Source organism: Anser cygnoides, chromosome 3 (genome assembly GCF_040182565.1).
Source record: "Anser cygnoides isolate HZ-2024a breed goose chromosome 3, Taihu_goose_T2T_genome, whole genome shotgun sequence".
NCBI classification, from domain to species: domain Eukaryota; kingdom Metazoa; phylum Chordata; class Aves; order Anseriformes; family Anatidae; genus Anser; species Anser cygnoides.
The window spans coordinates 26,555,374-26,580,701 of NC_089875.1; the positions used below are offsets into that span (position 1 = coordinate 26,555,374).

A 25,328-nucleotide genomic window follows, 5' to 3' on the forward strand; every position below is an offset into this window, starting at 1 on the left:
TCATTTAAATACTTCCAAATATATATTCTAGCAGATGAAGTATCCATTTAAGATAAATGTCAAAAATCAGTGTTTGTGTTTTCTTTGCTGCAGGGAGTGGCTTTCAGTAAAAAACTGAGATAATAGATCTCAATCTCTGTAATCAGCATGGTTGCATGTCATGCTAGCAATTGTTTCAAGTCAAACTTCCTTCCAATTCCAAAGTAAAAGACTGTTTTCAAATTTTTATTGTGATATTGCACTATCCCAGTTAATATTGCCCACCATGAGTACTGCAAGCTCTGCTACAGAAGGCGGCCTGCTAAACCGTAGAACAGCTTGGAAGGGAAATGTTGCTGTTACTACTCTACAGATGGCTGAAAGGCGTCAGAGAACGTGCTATATCCCTTTATGCCTCTCTGTCAAATCACATTGAATACCACAGAGATACTTTTCTTATTTCCTTAGCTAATGGTCTGTGTAATAGAGCTGCGTGTGTCTTCACACAGCCCATGACCCCCTAAAAATTAAGAGACTTTCAAGTAGTTAAAAATAAACATTTTAGGTTTCGACCATTCTAAGCATTTCTCTGTCAACAGGATGAGTAAGACTTGAGTAGGATTTGGCTGAAAAAGTATGGTTGATGCTAAAGTCAACTTTATCCTACACTATGGCAGTAGATGAACACAGTATCCGCATACCACCAATATCAAGCAGATCTGGGAGCTACAGCCTGTTGCGCAGAGCATTTCCAAGGCTGAAGCATCCATCCTGTTTGGAAGCTTTCGGGGCCAAGCTCCACAGCCCTCACCAAGGCACAACTCCAGCTGGCTTCAATCCGCAGCATTGCCTTAGTCAGGCCTGCCAGGGCTTTCTTCCTCATGGGAGCACTGCCACTAGCCCTCGCCCACCGGAGCCTGCAGGAGGCAGATGCCTGTGGTCTTCAGGACCACCTACAGGGCTCGGAGACAACAGCCCTGCTGCAACGTGTGCTACATGCTGCTTCTAATTAGTCACAGGCGGACTTTTTTTTTTCAAACTGAACGAGGCGCAATTTTCCCTCTTGGAAAAAAATGTTGAAAAGTTTAACATTTCAAAAACTCTTTGGAGCCTCACTGAACTTTGGCAGAGAACAAGTTTGAAAGGTGTGGTTTTCTCTCAGCATTGCAAACTTCTGAGGGAAGGAGGCACTGAAGCTTGATTTCCAGATCAATTATTTCCCAATAAGCATCTGAATGTGTTATTTGAATAGACTTCTTTAGCCTTTTAATGTTTGCCCACCCATCCCTCAACTGATCAGCTCTTCAAAGCTCCATAGTTATTTAATACAGTAGCTTTCTGAAATTGTGCAGGGGAAGTGGGGCACTAAGGCTTAGTTCCCATATGGCGATCAAAACTCTATAGCACATGAAGGAACACACAGAAGAACCACATTTTATGTGTAAGGTATCCTGTTTCAGAAATCACTGTGTAGTTGCGTTCAGTCTCCTATCATCAGTATCTAATCCCGAGAAGACTACTAAATGGTCTGGACAACTCTGAACACCAGATTTAGGGTCACACCATGCTGTGGAGCAAGCACCCAGGGACAAGAGTGGCCAGAACAGGTGGCACAGCAGCTCAGGAGCTGAAGTCTTTCAGCAAGTTCTTGATCTTTTTCACTGGTGAGAGTAGAGCATGATTTGGATCCTTTGGAGATCAGTCGTGTGGGACGTGCTTCCTCTAGTTTAAACAGCAGACTACTCTGCTAGGCTGTATCCAACCTATCAAACTACACTTCACCTACTTAGTAGTCAATAGAGGAAAAAAGAACTTCTGAGCATGATTCATATACATGCACTCCTTTACATGACTTCCTCATGGAGGCATTAACCATGCCCTCAAAGCACCTACTCTTCTGTACTGACTACAAAATCCATGAATAGTTGACATGGTGACAACTAGAAAGCAGTTGTCTGAAGTTATGAGAGAGGAATACATCCTCTCAGAGTAAGCTTCTGAGGATGTTTCAGAAAGAAGGCTGGGATGACTAGCTCAGATCTTGATATCTACAATATATTTAGCTACATTAATCTGTTCCACATTCTTAATGTTCTACATTAACCCGTTTGCCCACATTCCTCACTTTTCCACCTCCTCATCCACCACCACATCTCCTCTTTTCAGCTTTTTTCCCCACCTCAAAACTGTACCTCCTGCTTAGGAAGCTCAGAGTAGATATGCACAAGATATACCCCTTGTTATTATTGTCAAGTCCCTCTCCTTTTCTCCTTTGTGAGATTTATATTTCAAGCGATCTCTGAATATAACAGAAAATTTCCAAGACTTCATTTTTTGTCAGTCACATTCCCCAAGGAGTGATATTTGTTCTCACAATTTTGACTTCTTTTGGCTATAACTACTGTGCATTTTCTAGATCTTCAGAATTTTACTCACTTGCTCACTGGGACAACGTACTTCTGACAGAATAATTAAACATCTTTTTTTTTAGTTGTTGTTGTTATCAGCTCTCACAATATACAACCATAGTTGTACTGAAACAGATGCTTTTGCAAGGATGCCACAAAGAATAACACTGCATAAGTTTTGGTGCCTACAGAAGGTTATTCAGATTGGGAAAATCTCATTTCCTAGTCTCCGGTTGCCAGTTATGCTGCCTGGAGTAAGAAGAGATGAATTCAAGCTTTTGAGCCCTCCCAAACCTTGTTCAGGTAAATATTCAACAGGACTCCTAGGACAGAAAAAAAGAGCTCTGCGATCCAAAAAAAAAAAAAAAGTCATCTCATTTTTTGTACTAAGAGACAGGTACTACTTTTCACTCATTTTCCTCTAAATTCAGAGACTGGACACAGCCCAGAAGGAATGGGGAACAGAAAGGCCACTTTAGGTACTACTCTGTCTCAGGATGAATAACAGAGATGGGAAGAAATATGAAATATCAGCAGTGTGTGACAGGGCATCCTGTGCTTCAGATCCTACCAGTTATGGAACTGCACTTATAGATTAAAGAAAGGTACTATTTTTAGTGGAGTGAGGAGGATAAAATAAAAACAAAGGTCAGTGACCAGAACTAATATAGCTTTTCCAGCTGTGAGTTTTCTCTACAAATGGAGAAAGGAGTGATGTTGTTTATATTCATGCCATTGTGTCAAATGATTTTATCGTACTTCCTTTATATAATGCATTACAAAAGGCTGCTGACTCACTTTTCACAAATGATACCTTATAGAGGAAGTGTCAACTACTACAATAAAACCAGGAAAAATTTCTATGGAGAAAGGTAAAGTAGCCATAAGTAATCAATAAAGACAATATCAAATTATGCTACAGTGAGAACTGAAATGTGGGAAAACAGGTGGGAACACCTTCATCTAAAATATTGAGCTAAAGTGTTTCTGACAGTTTTGAAAGCCTAGACAACATAAATATGCTTATATTTGACGATTCTGGCATTTTCAAATTCTGGTGTGTGCAGGAAGTGCCAAAATATCACAAAAGAGCTTATGCCCTATTTTTTTTTCTGGCTGATCTTGATCAGGGAAATACCAGAAATGTCATGGGAACTTTTTCTTACAAAATTTGCAGATTGAAAATGTGAAGAAAAAAAAATCATCTAAACTTCTGCAACTAATCTCTGAGATCTAAGGTTTCTTAAAGTTGAGTAGGCAATTTCTTAATACTATTAATATGGTAAATCAAGATGAAAGATGGCACATAAAATGCCAGGCAATGTAAAACAGAAAGTCTGCGTTACTCCTCTTTTCTATCACTGTCTCACTCTGTGACCTTCTGAAAGGGCATTTTCAGATAAAATATCAAATATTAATGTCTGATAAAAGCATAAAGCAAATACTCATTTTAATTTAAGGTCAGTACAAAGGACATTTTAAAAAATAAAATAAAAATAATCTCTTAGCTAAAATCCCTGAATGTACTGTATTTTTCAGAGAATCTGGAGTCCCAGAGCCAAAACATCCATTTCAGATGCAGCAGTGTAGGCTCGTTACACAGAGAAATGACCACAAGGTGGAGATGGTACAAGCTCTTAACATCTTAACAGCAAATATAGTGCCTAATATCCTTTTTTTTTTTTTTTTTTTCTCCTCCAGTTTTTTATCTAGGGAAATAGGATCACATTTTAAATTACAGCTGTCTCCCGTTAACAGTTATGGTGTGATAAAACTAAAATAAGTATGTAAAAGCAAAATAATTAAAAGCAAGGTTCTTGTATTCTATTTGTATCCTGTCCTTGAAATCAGTCCTTCATATTTTATAAAATTTAATGATATTAACTTGATTATTACATTCCATAGGAACATGATTTATGTTAGTGAAATAAATTGTGTATTTGCTAATTATATAGCTAGGCTGCAAGTCAGCTTTACTGTCATCCAAATATCCTTTAAGATCTTCAAATTGTCATCTAAAAACTATCTTGACTTGGAAGAGGAGTACAGGAAGAGGGCAAGAGCACAAGCTGGAGTTTGTTGTATTTCAGATCAGATGGATACATCTGTGTGAGTGAATGTCAGCACCTCTCATAATATCAGCACCATAGGAACTGTGGGGTAAGAATTGTGTCAAATTCAGGGAGCTTTCCATATAAGTTAATGGCAAGATTCATATTCAATCATATTCAGAAGGATGAGAAAGAGAAAAAAATAATCCTAGCATTTTTATATTCTCTATCCTACAGTCAGAGAAATATGTAAGCAAGGAAAATGTGTATTTGGCTCATTTCCTGACATCTTTAAAGTAGAAAGTTGACTACAAAATCTTAACCATCCAACTGGTTAGGAAATGTTCTTACCAAATGGAAAGCATGAATCCCAAACTCTCCTTTAAATAAATTAAAAAGGAAGATTGTCCACTTCTACTGGAACAGATACAAGGAAACAACAACCACCACCTCCTGACCTGCACTATTTTTAATTACTTTTTGATTCTGCTTCCTTACTTTTCACAGAATCACAGAATTGCAGGGGTTGGAAGGGACCTCAAGAGATCATCGGGTCCAACTCCCATGCCAAAGCAGGTTCCCTAGAGCAGGTTACCCAGGTAGGCATCCAGACGGGCCTTGAATATCTCCAGAGTAGGAGACTCCACAACCTCCCTGGGCAGCCTGTTCCAGTGCTCCGTCACCCTCACCGTGAAGAAGTTCTTTCGCATGTTGGTGCGGAACTTCCTGTGCTCCATTTTGTGGCCATTGCCCCTAGTCCTGTCCCCACAAACCACTGAAAAGAGGCTGGCCAAATCCCACTGTCTCAAACACTTAAGGTATTTATAAACATTAATAAGATCCCCTCTCAGTCTTCTTTTCTCCAGGCTGAACAGACCCAGGTCTCTCAGCTTTTCCTCATAGGGAAGATGCTCCAGGACCTGAATCATCTTTGTGGCCCTCCACTGGACTCTTTCCAGGAGATCCCTGTCTTTTTTGTACCAGGGAACCCAGAACTGGACACAACACTCCAGGTGAGGCCTGCCCAGGGCAGAGTAGAGGGGGAGGATCACCTCCCTTGACCTGCTGGCCACGCTCCTTTTAATGCATACTGGGATCCCGTTGGCCTTCTTGGCCACCAGGGCATACTGCTGGCTCATGGCCAACCTGTCGTCCACCCTTTCAATTATTCACTTTTAAAAACAATTTATCTTTTATCTGTTATCACCCACACTTTCAGCTGCACAACAAATATAACGAGGTTTATATGGTTCTCCAGAACACTGGAGTTTCTGGGAAAGATTGGGTTTTTATATGAATAGAGACCATTGTCTCTCCCCTTTTGCTTTATTTTCTAAATCCTGCTTTTCTTATAAGCTATGGGAATATGTCCTGCAGGACTTTCCAAAAATGCAACATATGACTTTTGCCAGCAGTCTCAAGATTTTCAAATGTAATAAATGTTTTCTATAGGAGTGGAACTTAATTTGACTTGGAAAAGTATGACCTATCATCCTGAAGGGTTTTTACACCATTATCTTGAGACAATTAAGTTGGACGAGGTATTTTGAGACATGAAAAAAGTCTTTGGGGAGTAGTACTGGTGTTATCTACATCTGTTGAAGTTAAAACTTCAAAATCATTTAAACTTAGGCATAAGTCATCTGTTCTTTGCCTGGAGATACAATCTGATAGGGAAGGAACTAAAAAGTTCAAGAATCATCGTAGTTCTACTTCATAAAATATGTTACAATGCTATATAACTGTTGGCTAAAAGTTGTGTATATGCTGCATATTCATTGCTAAGAGTTGTAAATTTATGTACAGCTATAAATTATGAAGCCAACTTCTATCAAGCTCATCCTTCAAACCAGCAAAACTTATCCCTGTGGAGTTCTCATATTACGGAAATATTATAGCTGTGTGTTGTGGGAAGTAAAGAAATGGAAATTAAAAGAAAGCTGCTCCTGTGTTTCAAATATATTGTTTGTGCTCCTCTGTGTTCTTCCTCTGTAGTAATTAGTCTACTGAATTAGGATAATATGAACACGTGTTTTACATTATATGTATATATTTATCCATATAAAAAGTTATTTTCCAGGCTAATTTTTCAAAACAACTATTTCATTCTTAGGATATAAGAATCTTTTTTTTATTGCAAGCCTGTTATACATCTTACTCTTACAATAACAGCAGTACTGTGTTACCATTGCTAGTATTAAAACTGCATGGAAATCCCCCAGACTCACCATCTTTTAATTTAGATTGCTAGATTTTCACTTCTCCTTAGTCTTATTGTATACATTGTTTTGACTTAACAAACTGGATAGTGATGATACAATAATTGCACAATACCAAAACCCAACTGTAAAGTATTCACTGTAGGTGAAACGCCCTCCTGTGCAGAAGCCAGAAGATGGCTCACATCTTGCTTAAGTTTATAGGCTACAGCTGGGACTCCACACAAGTTCTCTATCAAGCCCCAGATGAAGCATATTTAAGCATGAGCAAGACAGGTAAGAGATGGGAATTTGCAGAGGGTTACTGAACGTGGAAGAACCATATTTGTTTTTTCGTCTGTATTTTCTGTCAGTCTCCATGCCCAGAGCATTTGCAAACACAATAGACCTAGTGTTGTCAATTTTCTTCTTATTGTCAGTACATAAACCCACAATTACACATTCATTATGAGTCACTGCACACTTTTGCATGAAGAACTGTAGCTATATGTCGTTCTCTGAAAACTGGAAAGTGCACTCACAGCTATTTCTAGCATATTTAAGGAGGCCCACTGAATATATGTCTATGTGTGTTTATATCAGCAAAGACCCTTACAAGGCAGCAAATCCTTAAAATCAACAAAAGTGTGAGCTGGTAGCTACTGTAATTGCTAGCAGTGAGTCATGTTAATAGAGAAATGGTGAAATATGGCCTGTTTTATTATTATTATGAGGGTCTACAGCTAGATTCAACTGAAGAATATGGGGCTCATGGGAAACCTCATAAACACTGACATAATCAAGTATTGGTTCTAATACAAATTCATAAATTTTTATAGGTGTTGAGTTGTCAGGCAGATAATATATGACCAAACTCTGGATAAAGTATATGGAAAAAAAGCATTCCAGAAAGACTGCAAATATAACATGATACAGTGCAATGCCACAGAGGACTGCAGCTTTGTTGTGACCACTGCTGTGAGCAAAGGGGTGCAAAAATCATTTGAGGCAATGCCTTTGTAAGGCTAGCCTGCCACCTGAAAGCCTTCTGCTCTCAAAGTCTAAGAAAACTTCTTTGAAACTGCTAACAAAAGCTAAAAGAGAGAAACCTGAGCAAGGAATACACAGAATGCATTTTTCACAAAATTTCTTCTTTTAGTAGAGGCAACATTTTCCTTGCAAAGAAATAAGAATAAAGATGGATGGATTGAAATATTTGCCAGAGGCAAATCAGAAGGCTGAGCTTTGCCCAGAGAAGTGTTTTGTGTGCAGCTACTAGTCGTGTTTCCCCAGTCACCAGCGAGTGTCAGCTACTGTGCGTGAAATATCCCTTGTAAGTGATCTCAGCAGAAGGAGCACAGATCATCTATCTCTCAGCTTTAGTAGCAGGTTCTCCAGCTCCACAGTCAATACATGCAATGAGTGGCTTGGAGGAAGGTTCAAACTGCTGCAGCTCACGCTGGATAACAACTGCGGAAAAAGAGCCCGAATGACCACCACAGCAGCCAGCTCTACCATTGCAGAGCAGATAGAGGCAGCGTTTATGAGCACAGATGACTGCAGCTTCTCCCTGACTCCCACTTAGAAGAATGCAAGGCTGAGGCCCCTTTCCTCCTCCGCTCCGTAGCTGCTCTGCTTCCTTTGTAACCGCTCCACGACACTGCTGGCCATTAGCCACTCACTACTTCCCTACAGGCAACTACAACTGCAGTTGCAGGACAGAGGGGTGTCTTGCCAATTGTGAAATATTATATTCTGACATAACATAATCTCTTCACGTAAAATAAAAATGCATGCAAACAGCAAGCAGAATGGCTAATAAAATGAAAAGATGCAGGGGAGGGACTATAAGAGGAGAGAAATTCTAGCCTTGTTCAGATCAATGGCAAAATTCCCACTCTTTTCAGTGAGCCAAAATTTCACCCTAGATATTCATGACCCTTTTAAGCTACATTTTAGATAGCTAGTTTGGCAAATTCTACAGTGCTTCATGCTGTGTGTATAACTTCAGGATTCATTTTCACTTGACTAGGTTTGGAACCCTTTTACTTTGATCACATATCAACTCCAGCACAAAAAGTCACAGTGCATGTGACAAATTAGTTTTTTTCCTAAGAAATATTATCTTCTTGATCTTGTTGCTTAGAATAAGTAATATGGGCTTGGGGATGAATATCAATGATTTAACATGTTGGGACCTCAGAGATTCGTCCCAAACTACACAAGCAAGGGCTTATGTCTGGTCTTGTGTAGTCTGCTGCCGCAGAGCAACCCACAGATCCCCCATGTGGAAGGTCCCTGACACTCTGAGACCCTGGATGCTACACAGCAATGTCAACTTTCTTCTGATAAGGACTGTACATTTTGATCATCATCAAAAAGAGATCTGCCACCCTGGGCTGTCCATACACAAAAAATCTTGTCATAGAATCTTAGAAGCATTCAGGTTGGAAAAGACCTCTAAGATCATCTAGTCCAACCTCTAACCTAGTACTAAAGCCCACCACTAAACCATGTTACTAAGTTCTAAATTACACATTTCTTGAAGACCTCCAGGGATGGTGACTCAACCACTTCCCTGGGCAGCCTGTTCCAATGAATCACAACCCTTTCAGTAAGAAATCTCTCCAACCTAAAATGCACCATGATGTTGTCATGCACCATGACAATTCTGTGCATCCACCACATCATGCTCTGCTGGTGCTCAAAGACATTAATAGATATATTTCAGGATAGCACAAAGAGAAAGAAAAACAGGGATCTGTGGAAGTTATTTGGCTCTGTGCAAATCCCATGCTGTATTAAGCTGAAAAGGAACCCAACTTTCAGAGAAAATGATGCTTCACATTCTTAAGAAGTTTGGCTAGAAACAGCAGCAAGGAGAAAAAATGAGTCAAGTTACCTGATTCATTCTGCAATACATAACATGCCATAGTGCTGTCTTCAGTATAAACTCACCCTTCATCTGGAGCTGGGAATGGTTAGCAGCATTTGGTAAAACTGAGCAGGACCAAATAATTCATACATAAGTTTGTGTTCTTTTAATAACTGAGTTTGTTTGAAGAATTTGTCTACTTTGGACAGTGCTTTAATCATTTTTTACTTCAAACTCTTTCTAAAGAAACCTTATATTTTATAGTCTTAAGGAGAGACAACCTTATAATTCATACCAGTTAAATACATATTACAGTACCTTATGGCTAACATAAGCCCTTTGTTTTCCCTCAGAACATTACAGCAAGCCATATTATGAATCAATAAAATCTGCTGCCTTTTCCCCTTGTTCAACTGTATACACTTGGGGCCTGGGGCAGTGCCAAAAAAAATCAACACATACCAATGGAGGTCATAAAGAAAAAAATCTTGACATCTTCTCCTGCCACTCATTTTAACATAGTTAGTCTGGCTGGATGCATAATTTACTTTTCAGATAATGTGCTAGTTGATTATTATTGCTCACCTATCAGCAGGTTTTGGAGTAAAATTTCCCCACTCTTTTAGCTGATAATTATTTTGTGTGAATAGTTGTTGTTCTTCAAAATATTTGCTATAAAAAGGCATTTCTTCCCCTTCTTACTTTGTTAGGGGGTAAGAAATCATGCACTCTGAACCTCGTTATGGAGGGAAAGCAGAAAAAAAAGATAGCAATCATACAAAAGTTTTAACCCTTTGGGGATTTCCTATTGAAATTTCATAAGAAATAACATCGTTTAGCTAGGACGAAAGGAAAATCACTCACATAAAACATGTTCTATGCCTAAACTGCAGCATTTATAAAACATTGGCAACCATAGTTCAGCTTATTTTTACAGAATACCACTTCTACATACAAGGCTGCGTTTTTGTAAGCAGACTGTCAACACAAGAAGAATATTCAAGTTTCATTTTCTAGACTATTTGTACTATGACTCCTCAGAAACTTAACCAGCTCTGCACATGTTAGAGATGGTAACAAACCTTTTATTTTCAACAGAAGCAGCTTGAAGGCTTAGCCAAGGATAAAAAAGAGTCAAGAAAGCTGGATCTGATATGAGACTGATTCCTGCATTTCAACACTTCACAAGAAAATGCTGAAGTTTCAGTGGTTGGCCAAAGTGTCTGATTTAACATCCCCTGAAGTCAGAGTCTCAGCCTTAAATTCAACAGCATTGGACTCAACCCATATGCCCTATCATATCTTCATCTCTAATTAGAAAAAATATATATAATTGAAAAGTAATTTTAATTAATATTCTGGAAAGTCAGGCAGGAGAGTAAATCTCTAATGTTCCTTTCTATCATGGCTATGATAAACAACCATATGAAGAACTACAGGAGACATGATAACAACTCTAAAATAATATAATTTATAATTTTACAGTTTAAATGTTCTGGCATTTTCTTTTTGGAAAATAAAGCACAATCACTTTAATTGTTATAAATTATCAAATCCAGAAATTTCAAAAAGATCTTGTCCCAGCAATGGCCTAACAGGATACTGTAGTTATAATATCTGGTTTATAGATCTAATTCTGCAACAGAGCTACTACACAGCTGCTAACATCGTGGAGACATTACAAATGACCTTATTAAGTGCAGTTCCTCTGTCACCTTGCCAGTGCTTGCTGTATTTTCCTGTGGGTCCAGACCAGGCCTGTCATAGAGATACTCCTCCCATTGACTTGAACAGCATTGGAACAAGTCCATATTAACAGGAAAAGTACAAGCAGAAGTAGGCCATATGTTTGTAAGACATTTCATTAATATTCCCTTTAAAAAACAAAACCTCACAAAAATGCAGAAAATTTTCTTTTTGTATGGTAAGAATTGCCAATAGAATAATGTCATATCTTCCATTTTTAAATGTCTTATAATTATAATTATTTTTATACTCTAATTGTACAAATAGGAAAAGATGAATGAACAAATAGTTATACAATAATATATAATAGTTATGTATAAGTTATATAATAGTTTTTCTGGCCTTTCATTCCCTCTCACTTCTCTTTTACTAATTTTCCTAGTTGTACCCATTTTCCTGAAGCAGCTATAAATCTGTGCATCCCTTTGCTTCTGCTGGGACTATGCTCAAGCCCTCGGCACACAAACCAATATGGACATGGAAAGCTGCAAGCATATGAATAAACCATTTTGTTGTTGTTGTTGTTGTTGTTTGTTTGTTTGTTTGTTTTTTCTGGACGAATGATTGGTGAACTGTTCACCTCCACAATTCAAAAGGTCATTTCAAACTTGTTGCATTTTTACCCTCTGCATTTTGTAACACTTGTATGCATGAATGCATAAGAAATCATAGATGAGTTGCAGACTTTCTCCCAGTGAAGCAGCAAGCACACAGCTGGATGTGGTGCTGCTTGAAGTGCCAAGTTCATCACAGCAGAGGTGAGGAGTGACATTCCCAAGCTGACGAATGCAGCTCTTTCATCAACTCTGCAGTCTGCATGAGATAGACAACTTTTTCCAGGAAATCTCTTGATTTTTAAAATCTGTAGAAACAATTAAAATGGGGGCAGGCAGGAAATGCACACTTTTTTTTTTTTTTTTTTTTTTTTCTCCAGAGAAGCTGAGCGTAAAGCAAAACATAGGATTTTAGCAGCTGGAGGAAATGCTTTTGCTTTGTACAACTTCCCGAAGAGCGTCTAGCTAATCATCTTCACAAGACGGTATTGATCATAGCACTGTGATTATTTTGGAGCTAGCTCCACAAGACTCATTTCACATGTGCTTATCTTTGTGCACTTGTTGATTGGTCCTCAGAAGATGTAACTGCCTTGAGGATATTGCTGTTTTGATAAAAGGCATCTGGTCCCAGGGCAATGACAGGGACTAATCAGGATGGGATTCTTCTGCACTGAGAACACCCACAGGTGCCAAAAGCATCTTGGGTTATTTAATAAGCCAGGACTCAGATGATCACAAGAGCTAAGTTTCTAATTGCACCTAATTCTTATTGGAGATAGAAACTATTCCTACTGAACAGAAAACACAATGTACAAGTGGATATTGAGCAGTAATTTCTCTTTCAATCTTGGCTCTTTTCTTTAAATAAATCATGATTTTTCCATTATTTTTTCAATGTAGGATTTTGAATGACAAGTCTCTATATGTATTTGACATTCTAAATTTGCTGCACCTCATGAAAAAGGTTGAAGAAGCTTGGTCCTTTCTTTTCTCTCCAATTTTCTCTCTGATTGCTGTCAATCTTTAAAGCCTCTTGGCAGCTGGCTTCTAACTATGCAAGTACTGTGTGCAGCCAAACTAACCAAAACATTGCCTTCAAATGTGAGAACAGAAGAAACTCTGGGAAAAACTATTTTGACTTTTGAAAGCTGTATTTCAAATAACTTTGGTTTTGTTTGTTAAAGGGAGAAATTCTTAGTTTATTTCAAAAAGCAAATCCTGAATCTTTTTCTCCCATAATCAAAACCAAACTAATGTCATTGGTCCCACCAGAATCTCCACGACAGTCCTGTGAATTACGATATGTTTGGTACGGTGCTTTGAGAGCAAGATATTGTGCAATGTTTTTTTACAGCCCTTTTTCAGCTACAGCTTTATTGCTATAGATAGAAGTGAGACAAGTTAACCTGATGCAAAGATGGGGTTTGTGCCATGTCCTTCTGTGAAGTGGCACTGTCAAAAGAAGCTGGTGACAGTCCTGGCAAAGGGAAGCCCACTCTGGGTTGCACAGCAGCTCGAGTCAGCGTGGCCAAATCTCAGATATGTGAATGTCATCTTTCCTAGGAAATCTTTGGTGCATCTGTCCTCAGGCAGGCAGACAAAAAGTGTCTAATCCATGTTAAACTGCTGCCTTGCTGGTCTAGCAGCATCCAGCCCAGGATAACTGACTTTACAAAAACTACCCACCATCTGATCCTGTCTGCCTTTAAGCAAATTTGAATGTTGCCTTTTGCTATTTGGAAGAAGTGGAATGTTCAACCTTATTATAAAATAAATTTCTAGCGCCAGAAGGTCTTATGTTGCATAAGAATTTATACTGAATAAAATGTTGATGTTTCCAAGAAGAATGAAAGCAAATATTCAGACAGGACAAGAAGTGTTCATAAAGGATGAGAAGTAGCCTGATATTTTATTTCTCACTTTAGCAAATAATTCACTGCAAACCACTGAGACAACTCCTGAAATGTGTGTGTAACTTTTACCCCACCAAAACTAATCATTGCTACAGGAAACAATATTTCTTGCTGCAGGATACCCTCATGGTAGAAAATAAACCGTTTTTCACTATTGATGAATGTAGGGCCATATTCCAACTCTTCATTCACCCTCAACAATAATAATAAAGCTTATCTTTTTACCCAATTTCTCTGTTTTTCCTTAAGTCCCCTGTGTTTTAGATTATGTGTTATTCACCTGATTTTTAAATTGATTGTTTACAGGGCTGGATTAATTGTGGGAGAGAAAGTTCTTTACTCAAATTGCCACTAAGCAAAGAAGACCATGAAGATAATTGAGCTGTCAAAATTTCTCTGGGGCAAGACAAGATGTACGGGGCCTTTAATTTCTCATTTCTTTCCTCACTGTTTCCTGTAAGGTTGCAACTCATGTTTTTCTTTGCACCACCTTATTGCAGCAGTCCCTTGAGAAAGAGGACTGGCAGGGGTGTGGCTGAAGGGATATGCCTGCCAAATCCTGATGCATGGAGTTTCAGGTGTCTATAGATTGGATAATGCCTTAGTTTCCAGGGAGAAGCTCTGCTATCTCCATGTAACTGCAAAAGGATCAATCTTGCCTTGCTTTCATTCATTAGAGCCAGTTCATACACAGAGATGAGAATTTCACTGTAACATTTCAGAAATCCTTAGAAGTGGTTGACCTCTCCTTTTCTAATCCAGTGCTACACACAGACCAGTCCTATAGTAAATCCTAATTCCTAAAATTCCATCATTTGACTTCAGCAGATTCTTTGTATAGAGAGCTTATTATAATAATACATGTGCTATTCTTTTAACGTGACTATGGCCACACACCCTGCACAAAACACTGTGGTGCTATTTTTATAAGCTCTTTATTTTTTTGCAGCCAAAGACATTGGCCCTGGTTTGCACTGATAGTTGCGTAGGGCAGAGTGAAAGAAAACCCCTGCCAAGTATATGCTTGTTTTAGCTCCAAATTTATTTTCATGCCTTGTAAAGCTAAGGATCATTTGAAGACTATCTCCAAACTCCCAGGAGAAAGAAAAGTGCCTGGTGGCTTGTAAATAGAGCCTAGTAAAATAGATAGCATTTTGTTTTACACTCTGTAAACACATGTACATTGTCCTCAGTTTGCAAACATGCAGTTGAATACCCTCCCTCTCTATTTTTAATACTGGTGTTGTGTTCAACTTGAGTAAGGCTAAGATTTTCTCTGCATGCTGAAGTTTCTCCCAAATCTGCCTTAAATCACACAACTCCAACATATCTGACACAATAGTACAGGCCGTGTTGGCTGTAACACTATAAACAAGAAAAAAATAAATTCAAGGCCATCCTGATAATAACAAGGATAAAGTTTCATAACAATAATCATAAGAACTACTGGATAAAGTGTAACTGACTGTGACCTCAGGCCCATGTCATGTTACTATGGCCACAAAATAAAGATAATTTTGTTCCCATTATGTCTGTGTGTCATAATATTATTAAAGACAGATTGCCCTATATAAAACAAACAGGATCCCTAAAAAATTAAATGAAAGGCAAGTCTTTTAGCAGTGGGGTACTTTCCACTCACATCAGAGCTGTGGAAAGGTCTGGCACAGAGATGCCCTTGCAAGTTGATTGCTTCAGAGACCCAATACATTTATTAGAAAAGTGTCCCACAGCAGTCTTTTTATTTTTACAACCCGTGTACTGCCAATAAACTCAAAGCTAATACAAAAGCCACCTCTGTGTCTTAGGCTGACTCTTTGGACAAAGTGCTACACATTTCCTGTGCCCAATCTGGTGAGCTGAAGAATGCAAATCTCAACACTAAAGACTTTTTCTCTGCACAAGCTGTGCCTTCTCAATTAAGTTTTTCACCATCCTGCCCTTCCAATGCTGCAGCAGCTCCTGGTTCAAAGGCAGCAATGTCAGCAGAAGCCAGCTCTCCTGAATACTGCCTGGAGAGATTTATTTCCTCTCTCTGACTCTCTGCAGAGTAGCATCATATTAACTGCAACAGAAAACATAGCATCTTTAAAAATCTTACCAAAAACATAAAAAAATGGCTTTCCAAAACTCCCTTATGTTACTTCTATATGAACAGAAGTCTCTAAACTCTGAAGCAATTTACAGCTTTTCTATAAGTAGGACATACTGACACCCTCAGTAACACTACCTCATCTAATCTTAATGGGACAGTTGCCCTGGTTTTGTGAGTGCCAGCATCCTTACTTCATTCATGTCCTCTTATCAATTCATGTCATTGTGCTTTGCTCAGCACTTAAGAAACTTTAAAGGGCATAATCAGAGTTGGATCTTATTCACCACTCCTGTACATCTTTTTCCTCTCTCTGAACTGCCAAAATGGAGATCTGGAAAGCAAACTGTTATTTTCGTGCACTTGAAAATGAAGCACACACAGGAAACAATTTCTGGGGAAAGAGTAATAGGCAAAAACTATCTAAAAGAATGCACTGGACCCCCTTCTGATTTAAGTTTTTCCAGATGTTGACCAGGTGTTCTTATCCATACATGACTGACTGGATTAAAACTCAATTCTGCATACTAGATATCAAATCACTTGCAGATATCCTCTGTATCATGAAGTGCTTCAGCATCCACCTGGAAATTCCACACAGGAATGGATCTGAGTGTCACTTTTAGTCTGCACCATGTTCTCACCCTTTTATCTTTCATTGCTTTGTCTTTTTTTTTAAGAATAACTTCATGAAAATTTTGAAGAACTTTCCAAATGTGCATTTTCATTTGTCTCTATTTCCCCTCCCCCAGAAGTTAATTCTTTTGTCTTCAGAGAAGATTCATATTGAAAAGAATGGGAGGAAAAAAATTCTGCCAACACTTTCAGATGGGGAATTAGCCTCTTTAGTGCTGGCAGCAGCAGGAGGAGAAGCAGAATATATCAATGCTGTACCGAAGTCAAAGATTTCTTGACCTTTTGCAATCATTGCTGCCACCTATACTGGAAGCAGCGAGGCTCCAGAAAGAGAAATGGGGTATTTAGGGGGCAGTATTTCAACATCTCATAGTGGTCTTTGCTTTTAAGGTTTGCTTCCTTACTTATTGTCATCTTATACTCTCTATAGTAGCATATTCTTGTAAATAGGCATCACATTAACTTCACCACAGTTCACCCATCACCATCAGGTCATTGTTTATTTTTCTCCCTTGCCTTGAACTTGGCTGCTTGCTACAGTCACTATTCCAGCTGGTTGAATTTGAGTGTTGCTGAAATTTCCTTAATGTCTGTTTTGATTTCTTATCTGTTATGTACCACACAGTACTACCCAAATATCATCTGTTTACAAAAAAAATTTTGCCTCGCTTATTGTATCTCTAGGCTTGAATTAGCTGATGCACCATTTGCTGTTCAGTAATCTCTGCAAGTGTCCTCGAGCAGAATGCACATAGCTTGAATAAAATTTGGGGGAAAAAAGAACAAAACTCTTCCCATGACTGCAATTATAAATTTTGCCAAAATTTGAGTGGCAACTTGTGAAAAAGTGTTTCTCCTGAGGAAAAAGTATAGATTCACATAGCCTTGAAAGGAAGGAACTGCTTTGAATCAATTCAAATTAACTGAGGAAAAGTGGGAAAGAATTGCTGATGTCCAGCTAAAGAGAATACCAGAGAAAAACTGATTTGAAGGGCATTTGTTTTTACGACTTGATCATAAACACAAAAGTGTCATGGAAAACTTGGAACTTTCCAAGTTTTTCACAGATACTCTGAGGTTGCCATCCTTTTCTGCTTTGGCCATCATAATGGTAAACCTTACAGATTTTTCAGATGGGTTATTTCACCTGTACAACAGTTTCCACGTCATTACAGGTTAAGATTTGGGTGCTCTACTATGCGTTCTTAGAATTATATTAGGATTGGTTTTGCTTCATGTACAAGACAAACAAGGATGCAAAAATATCTGCTCACTAAAGTTAAAATTCAGAAAGTCACCAGCTTCTCCATACACAAAAAACACCATATATTTGTACTCAGAATTACTTATTATAAGTTAAAGGAAGCATGTGAGAAAGGACAAATGTCAAAGGCCCAAAGAGACAGTTCATTTCAAACATTTCTTTTGGGACAGGCTGCCTTAGCTCTGTCTCACAGCATGCCGAACAAGCAGACTCCATACTTCATTAAAGGGCTCAATGTAGACAAAACAAAAGATGATCAATGATGAACAAAGCCCCACTGTGTAAGGTGTATCCCTGAAAGAGATAAGAGTCCTTGTCCCAAAGAGCTTGTAGCATAAAACATTGGATGAGTTTCCAACAGAAAAATATCTTGTCTATAACAAAGTTTTCTACCAAGACGTTGTTAAATATATAATTAATATATAATATATAACATGCAATATATAATATATAATGCAATATATAATATATAATATATTAATATTATATAATATATAAATATTATATAATATATATAATATATACAATACATAATATTTATATATATAGAATCCAGACCTTGCGGAAAAAATTCCATGAGGTGTTCAGCAGGCAAAAAAATTCCAGTTACGGCAGTGTTCTGGTATCTGTAAATCATCTCTGGCAGGTTTTCCTGCTGGTTCTTTATGCTGCTGTTTCAGCAGTAATGCCCTTATTCTGGCAGTTTGTGAGATACATAATTCCTTTTGCAAATCTGAACAAAATGTTCTCATATGAAACGTCCTTACAACTGTACTGCATAAGTCATGGCCTATGGCCTTGCAGTAGGCCTACAGCCTTATGTTAGGCCTACGGCCTACTAAATATGTTAATAATCTCTCTTCAGATCAAGTGATTGTATACCTGATTTACCAAACCTAATAGACAGATAGATAGATAGACAGACAGATATATAAACATGATCCTTATAGACATCACTAAGAAAGCGATGTTTACATTACCCTCAAAGTGGAGAAATGAAAAATAAAAGCCTAGAGAGTGGCATCACTTAATCTTTATTTTTCTTTATTCTCTTACGGCATGGGACTCTAGGGACCTTTCACACTACAGAAGCAGTAATTCAAAATGCCCCATAACAGCAAGCTGCAACTCACAAACATTTTATTCTCTGGATTAGAATTCAAAGGAAATGTGCTGTAAATGTAATTGGTGTTGTGTAAGCGGAACAGGCATTGGTTAAGGCCTGATATCTCTTAGGTAAAATGACTTGCTAAAAAAAAGTATTTAGTACTTATTAGAAGTTTATAAAAGTATCCATCAAGTATTTTACAAAAGAATTCCACACAAATTTGGCTTCACATAATGGAAATATTTCTAAAAAGATAAAAAATCCCCAAATGGGTTAAATGTATAATACAGCCTCAGGGGTTCTTAAATGGCTTACATTTCTGTGGAATTTTACATCCTGGAAGAATCCAATATAATTTTAAATATTATGAACCCAGAAATTATAGGAAATTCTTGATGCTTCTGCTTCAGGACTTTTTGTAAATGCTATTTAGAATTTGGTTTAGCCACATGCCTAAGGAAATCACAGGTGGAACCTGCATATTTACAAGGTGACACACATAGGAAAGCTCCTCAAGATAGTATAACAGTATACAAGAATTCCTGTTGAATAACTAAGAAGAATACAATATTCAGAATACAACAGCCCATATGGAAATTTGGGTAACACAGTAGGTTTTTCTTTTTTCTTTTTTTAAATTTATTTATTAAATGAAATTAAATTGACCTAAATTGATAGATTCTGTGAGTAGTGGCACTCACCTTCCTGAGTGTGCAGACTGTCAGACTGATTTGATCTTCTACATATGGCCACTAGGTCACTCTCCAAGATTTTAGAGCCCTGGTACACTACTAATTCACTGAGGTCTGCTAAAAACGATACCCAAAGAAGTTGTAAATTGGTACAAGTACTTAAGGTTTGTACTCAGCTGCAAGATTCAGAGTGGATCATCAGATTAGATGATTCAGAGTGGGATCATCAACCAAAAAATTTACAAAATTTTCAATAAACCAGAAAAAAATGAAGATTAACCTTGATTTTCTGAAAAAGGTTCATGGAAATGATTCTGTTTTGAGTGTAGTTTTGTGCCTACCAGGCCACAGTTTAAATGTTCACAGTTCAAAGTTTAAAATAACTTTGAACGTCAGCAACACTGCATCCATCAGTATCATGATGTAAAAGAAGTCAGCATTTGCACTTGGTCATGAGATGGTTCATTCTGCAAATCAACCAAAGAACTTCCTGAACCTGATTAAATTTTAAAATGCAGAACATAAATTTGAAATTTTTTATGAAAGCAGATGTGATCACCTTTATATCACTTCTGTGATAGCCATCAGAATCTGATGGAAAGTCTGTTTTCCTGTGTTCTCAATTAGGAATACTTAAAAAAAAAAAAAAAAAGGAGGTGTGGGGTTGGTTTTCTGACCAAAGGAATTGCTGAGCGGGCATTCCCAAGGCTAGCACTGGTCATCCTTAATCAATGTCTCAACATCAAGCCCTGTTCAGCTCCAAAACATCTTTGGGCACTGCCTCCCGCCAACACTGAGCAGAGACAGTGCCAAGGAGGCTAGACTCCCCCCTGCCTCCCCCAGCCCTCCAGCCCTCTTTTCTGTCTGACTCTGGGAGTTATTGAAAAACACCTGAACGACAATGTGGTCATTGGTCATAGCCAACACAGGTTCACAAGGGGAAGGTCCTGCTTAACAAAATTATATTCCTTTTATGACAAGGTTACCCACTTAATTGACCAAGGCAGACCAGTTGATGTAATCTTCTTAGATTTCAGCAGAACTTTCAATGCTCTCCTCCTGGACAAATTGTCCAGCATACAGCTAGATAAAAATGTAATAGGATGGGTGAACAATTGGTTGACAGGTCAGGCTCAAAGGGTTATAGCAAATGGGGTTACATCAGGCTGGTAGCCAGTCACTAGTGGGGTTCCCAGGGCTCCATTTTAAAGTCAGTTCTCTTCAATGTTTTCATAAATGACTGAGATGTAGGACTAGATGGGAGGAGCTGTTGACTCCATTGAGGGTAGAGAGGCCCTGCAGAGAGATCTTCACAAATTAGAGAGCTGGGAAATTGCCAGCAATATGAGATTTAACAAGAGCAAGTGCTGGATGGACAACCCTGGGGGATTAGAGGCTGGAGAGCAATCCCACAGAACGGGAAACAGCATCTTTAATATGAGTCAGCAGTTGTGCCCTGGCAGCCAGACCAGCCATATCCTGGGGCGCATCAAGCATAGCACTGCCAGCCAGTCGAGGGAAAGGATTGTCCTGATCTGCTCTGCGCTGGTGTAGCCTTACCTCGAATGCTGTTTACTGTTTTGGGCACCACAGTATATAAAGGACATAAAGCTATTAGAGAGTCTCCAAAGGGCTACAAAGATGGTGAAGGGTCAGAAGGAGAAGATGTATGAGGAGCAGCTGAGGCCCCTTGGTTTGTTCAGCCCAGAGCAGAGCAGGCTGAGGGGAGGCCTCATGGCGGCCTGCAGCTCCCTCACGAGGGGAGCGGAGGGGCAGGCGCTGAGCTCTGCTCTCTGGGGACAGCGACAGGACCCGAGGGAACGGCATGGAGCTGGGACAGGGGAGGGTCAGGCTGGGGGTTAGGGAAAAGTTCTGCACCTAGAGGGTGCTCAGGCACTGGGACAGGCTCCCCAGGGCAGTGGTCACAGCACTGAGCCTGCCAGAGCTCAAGAAGAGTTTGGACAGTGCTGTCAGACACAAGGTCTGATTTTTGGATGGTCCCGTGTGGAGCCAGGAGTTGGACTTGACGATCCTTGTGGGTCCCTTTTCCAACTCAGGATATTATATGATTCCATGATTCTATGACTCTATTCACTGGACAATATGTGTATTACCATCTGATGAATGATAGCTGTTAACCCGCTACCAGATCTAGAGCTTATTGGGATCCCGCCTGCCACTAACAATTAAAACCAGATTTTCTGAAAATGAAGAGGGCCTCGTGGCAGCATTACAGCACAGAGCATTAGCAGGTACTGGAGCACAAGGCTCCTGGGCTATGTTTTGCCTCTCTAAAAGGTTCTGGCCCATGATACATATGCTGGTACTATATATTATTTTGTTGCCTTTCCTTTGCTTGTGAAACTCTGCTCACTTTACAGCCATGCAAGCTGCAACAAAGCTCTGCTCATATAATAATCCAGCTGCATCCTACTATGACATTAATCCAAAAATCTAAGACCTCAAAACTTCATCCGTCCTTGCCAGATTTTTCCTCGCCCTTCCTGGGTTAGTACTGCAGCCAGTTAAAACCACACTGAAATTACCTTTTAAACATGCCTTTAGGCACAGAGCTAAAGGAAAGGTTTGGCAAAGCTCTTCCAATTCTTAATACTCTAATGCCATATTATTACTACTCATTGAAAAGCTTAATGCATTTAAATGCAACCCCTATGCCAAAATACACTGATGTTATTTAAGAGTTTGCCATATGATTTGAACTGATTGCATATTTATTGTTGAAGCAGTCTCAAACCATAAAGCCTTCTGGTTTCCTCACGAGCACTTATCCTTCTCACACTTTGATTGTGTCTTCCTATATGGCTTTTATTCACAGCAGGCTTCAGGGAATTCTTTATTTAAGAGAGAATATTTACATTTCTTCTGCCTTCCATCACCAGGGTTTGAATCTGTGGTTCAGAGATTTTTCTACTGAAAAAGTAACAACAATCTCCTGCAGCAAAAGATCTCAGGTTCTTCAGTTTCAACACAATTCACCCCAGGCATGCCCCAAGGAGCCAATGTGCTTGTATAACTGCATTTTGGAATGTGTCTATACAGGCACTGCTAGGAAATGATCCCCTTTCTATGTGAAAGCTGTTGAGAACAGTGTGAGCTGCAGCAAACATACATTCTAGGGCTACTTCTTTAATTCCTGGTTCAATTTTTAATTTGCAAGATAGATATTAAGAAACTGGCTGCCAATGGCCATTCATCATTTAAAAAACAAAACAACAACAACAACAACAACAAAAAGCACAACCATCTGAAATAGAAAGGTGCACGTTCACACAAGACAAGAACATACAACACAAGTCTCGGTATCTGTGTGAATATTTTTTTTAGCAGCTACCATTTCACTTAGGCTCCTCCTTGTCCTCATTTTGACATGTATTTTGCATTTCTGAGGTGAATTCACTGTCGCTAGCAAAGAAATCAATCAAGAAGGAAACACTTCTTACTGTAATTGTAGTACATCAAATGCCAGCTACCCCCTCAAATTACACTAGGGTAGCATCCAGTGACGGTGAGTCACTGCAAACCGTTCAGTAGCGTCTTCCCAGCTGAAACAGTTTCTCACTAAAGTGCTCCCCTTTTCTTCTCTAGTTTCTCCCTTTACTTTCTGATATCACCGCACACAAACAGAACATCCAAAATTGCTAACTGATGGGTGACTTTTTCACATCAACTTTCAGGAAAGGCTTCCTTTCACTAAATTCTTCTACTAGCTCATCTACTTGAAATATCCCATAGTAGCCTAATTTGAAATTTGAAACACAGCAGAGTCTTATATCATGGACATGAAAATAACTCTACAGAAAAAAAAAAAAAAAGCACATTCAATAATATATCTTCTTCTTTCACTCAGAGAGGCCTCTATTTGGCAATGTGTTGAATGAGAGAGATATGGTCTGCACTCAGTGAGAACAAGATCAGGTCTCCAGTGCCCACTCTCAGTTCATGCAAAGGTAAAATGCAGAAGGCAAAAGTGCACTTTGTTACACTAAAGCTCTTCAGCTGGCCTCCGTGGAGTAAGACCAAGAGAAGCACTTGACCCTCTGTGTATTTAACAGGATCTGTGCCAGGAAAAAAAGAAAAAAAAAAAAGAAAAGAAAAAAAAAGAACAAGAGCCCACACACAGTCCTCAAATTTATCAAGCAAGTATCTTTCAAGAAGTTAGAAACAGTGAGTCTTTCTTGGGTGACAACTGTGTCTGTCTTCTAAATCACCTCTTTCACAACAAAATGGCAATGAATTTACATATCTTTTTATTTTTCCTTTCTTTCCCAGCATGTAGTTCTGCTTGTGCCCTGCAAATGGGCAGTTCACAATCAGCCACAAAGTCATCAAATCAGACTTCTCTAACAGAGTTTATTTTTCTTTAAAACTGTCGATCAAGCAGGCTACAGTAGACATATGGAGCTCTTTATGACATGCTTTGTGCAAAAGAGGGATTATAAAAGTTAAAAACCATCGCCTTTAATTTCTCTGAATATTTCACTGACAGCAAAGTGAGATACATCTGCAGGCTCATTCAGAGGAACTTTTAGACTGGAAGAGGATAGCACCACTGAGGATATGGAAGACACAAAAAGAAACAGACAGAAACCAAAAAGTACTGAATCATGTTGGTCAATTAAAGAGCACAGCATTGCCACCCAAATGGAGGGGAGCAGGAATTCAAAAAACTCTCAACTTTGACCACATCCAAACATGCATATTTCACAATGAAAGCCTCTGTAAAGATCTGTAGTGAATCTGGAGCCACCCACATATTGGGTACTTTGTTTATTTTAAACTGACACGCTCCTTTCCTGGACTGATAAATGAATGGGAGATGGAAATGAAAGGGAATAAATAAATCTCACATGTAGAAATAAATACACTTTCCCTCTTCACAGCATCAGGAGGAAAGCCCTTGCCAAACTTTCTGGCAAGTAGGATGGCAACTCTTAGTCATTTTATCATTTCAGAAACTGATGGAGTTGACATTAATTGGAAGAATAAACTAACTTTGTCACAAAGCCTCTTTCAGTTTGATTTCTTGGTGCTATATTAGCCAATACAAATGAGCTTATGGAATCAATGCTCAAAAGTCAGAGGCCAGGAGCTACAAGAACAGCCTTGAGATAGTTTTCCTTTGACATCTGGAAGTAAGGAACTACACTTTTTCCTGAATGCTTTTTATCAGGCAGAAATGTTACTTGTGTCCCTCTTCCCACCCAGATACCCCACTCTGCTGAATTCCTCTAGCATTATATAGCTTTTTAATCTCTTCCTTCGTGCTGTTACAGGGCATACACCTTCCTGCTCTCATCAAGGTGAGGTCCTTAAAAGAGACAGGGGAAAGACTTGTTTGAAAAGTCCTTGGCATGAGTCCTTGGGGAAATAGGCAAGGCAGAGAGATGGAAATCTCAGTATCTCTCATGTCTGGAAAAGGATTTTTTTTACCAACTCCTCAGTGAGGCAACTTTGAGCCTGGTGAAAAGATGTGGTCCAAACAGCTACAGCACTCTGGGGATGAGTCCCCACCCATAGGAACAGAGCCAGTCTCTAGGTCTTAGAGCAGGAGCTGCTGCTGTCCGGGCTAACTAACCCAGCCCTGGTGAACATTTTTCAGTGAGTTCAACAAATTCTGTGTATACCTTAACAGAGAAAAAATTACACTGGACAAGCATCTTAATACATAAATGGTTTGTCTCAGTAAGCACTGATGAAACTGAAGAAAAGGTTATGTATTTGGACTATTTTTGTGATACTGTGATGAGGACCTTATCATTATATAATTTACTAGGTCGTTTTCTGCACT

General features: G+C 38.9%; 1 long non-coding RNA gene across 3 annotated transcripts in view; it reads left to right on the top strand.

Moving 5' to 3' along the window:
* LOC125182059 (uncharacterized) overlaps positions 1-11,780 on the top strand; it is a 34,808-nt gene extending 23,028 nt beyond the window's left edge. Inside the window, exons 1-4 of one of the 3 annotated variants that reach the window (XR_010830136.1) lie at positions 2,089-5,037; positions 5,290-5,451; positions 6,803-6,933; positions 11,640-11,780. This is a non-coding gene — a long non-coding RNA (uncharacterized lncRNA). Of the gene's footprint in view, positions 1-2,088; positions 5,038-5,289; positions 5,452-6,802; positions 6,934-10,609; positions 10,799-11,639 lie in introns of those variants that run through there. The other 2 variants (XR_010830134.1, XR_010830135.1) reach the window with 2 other exon arrangements.
* The last annotated feature ends 13,548 nt before the right edge of the window (positions 11,781-25,328 follow it).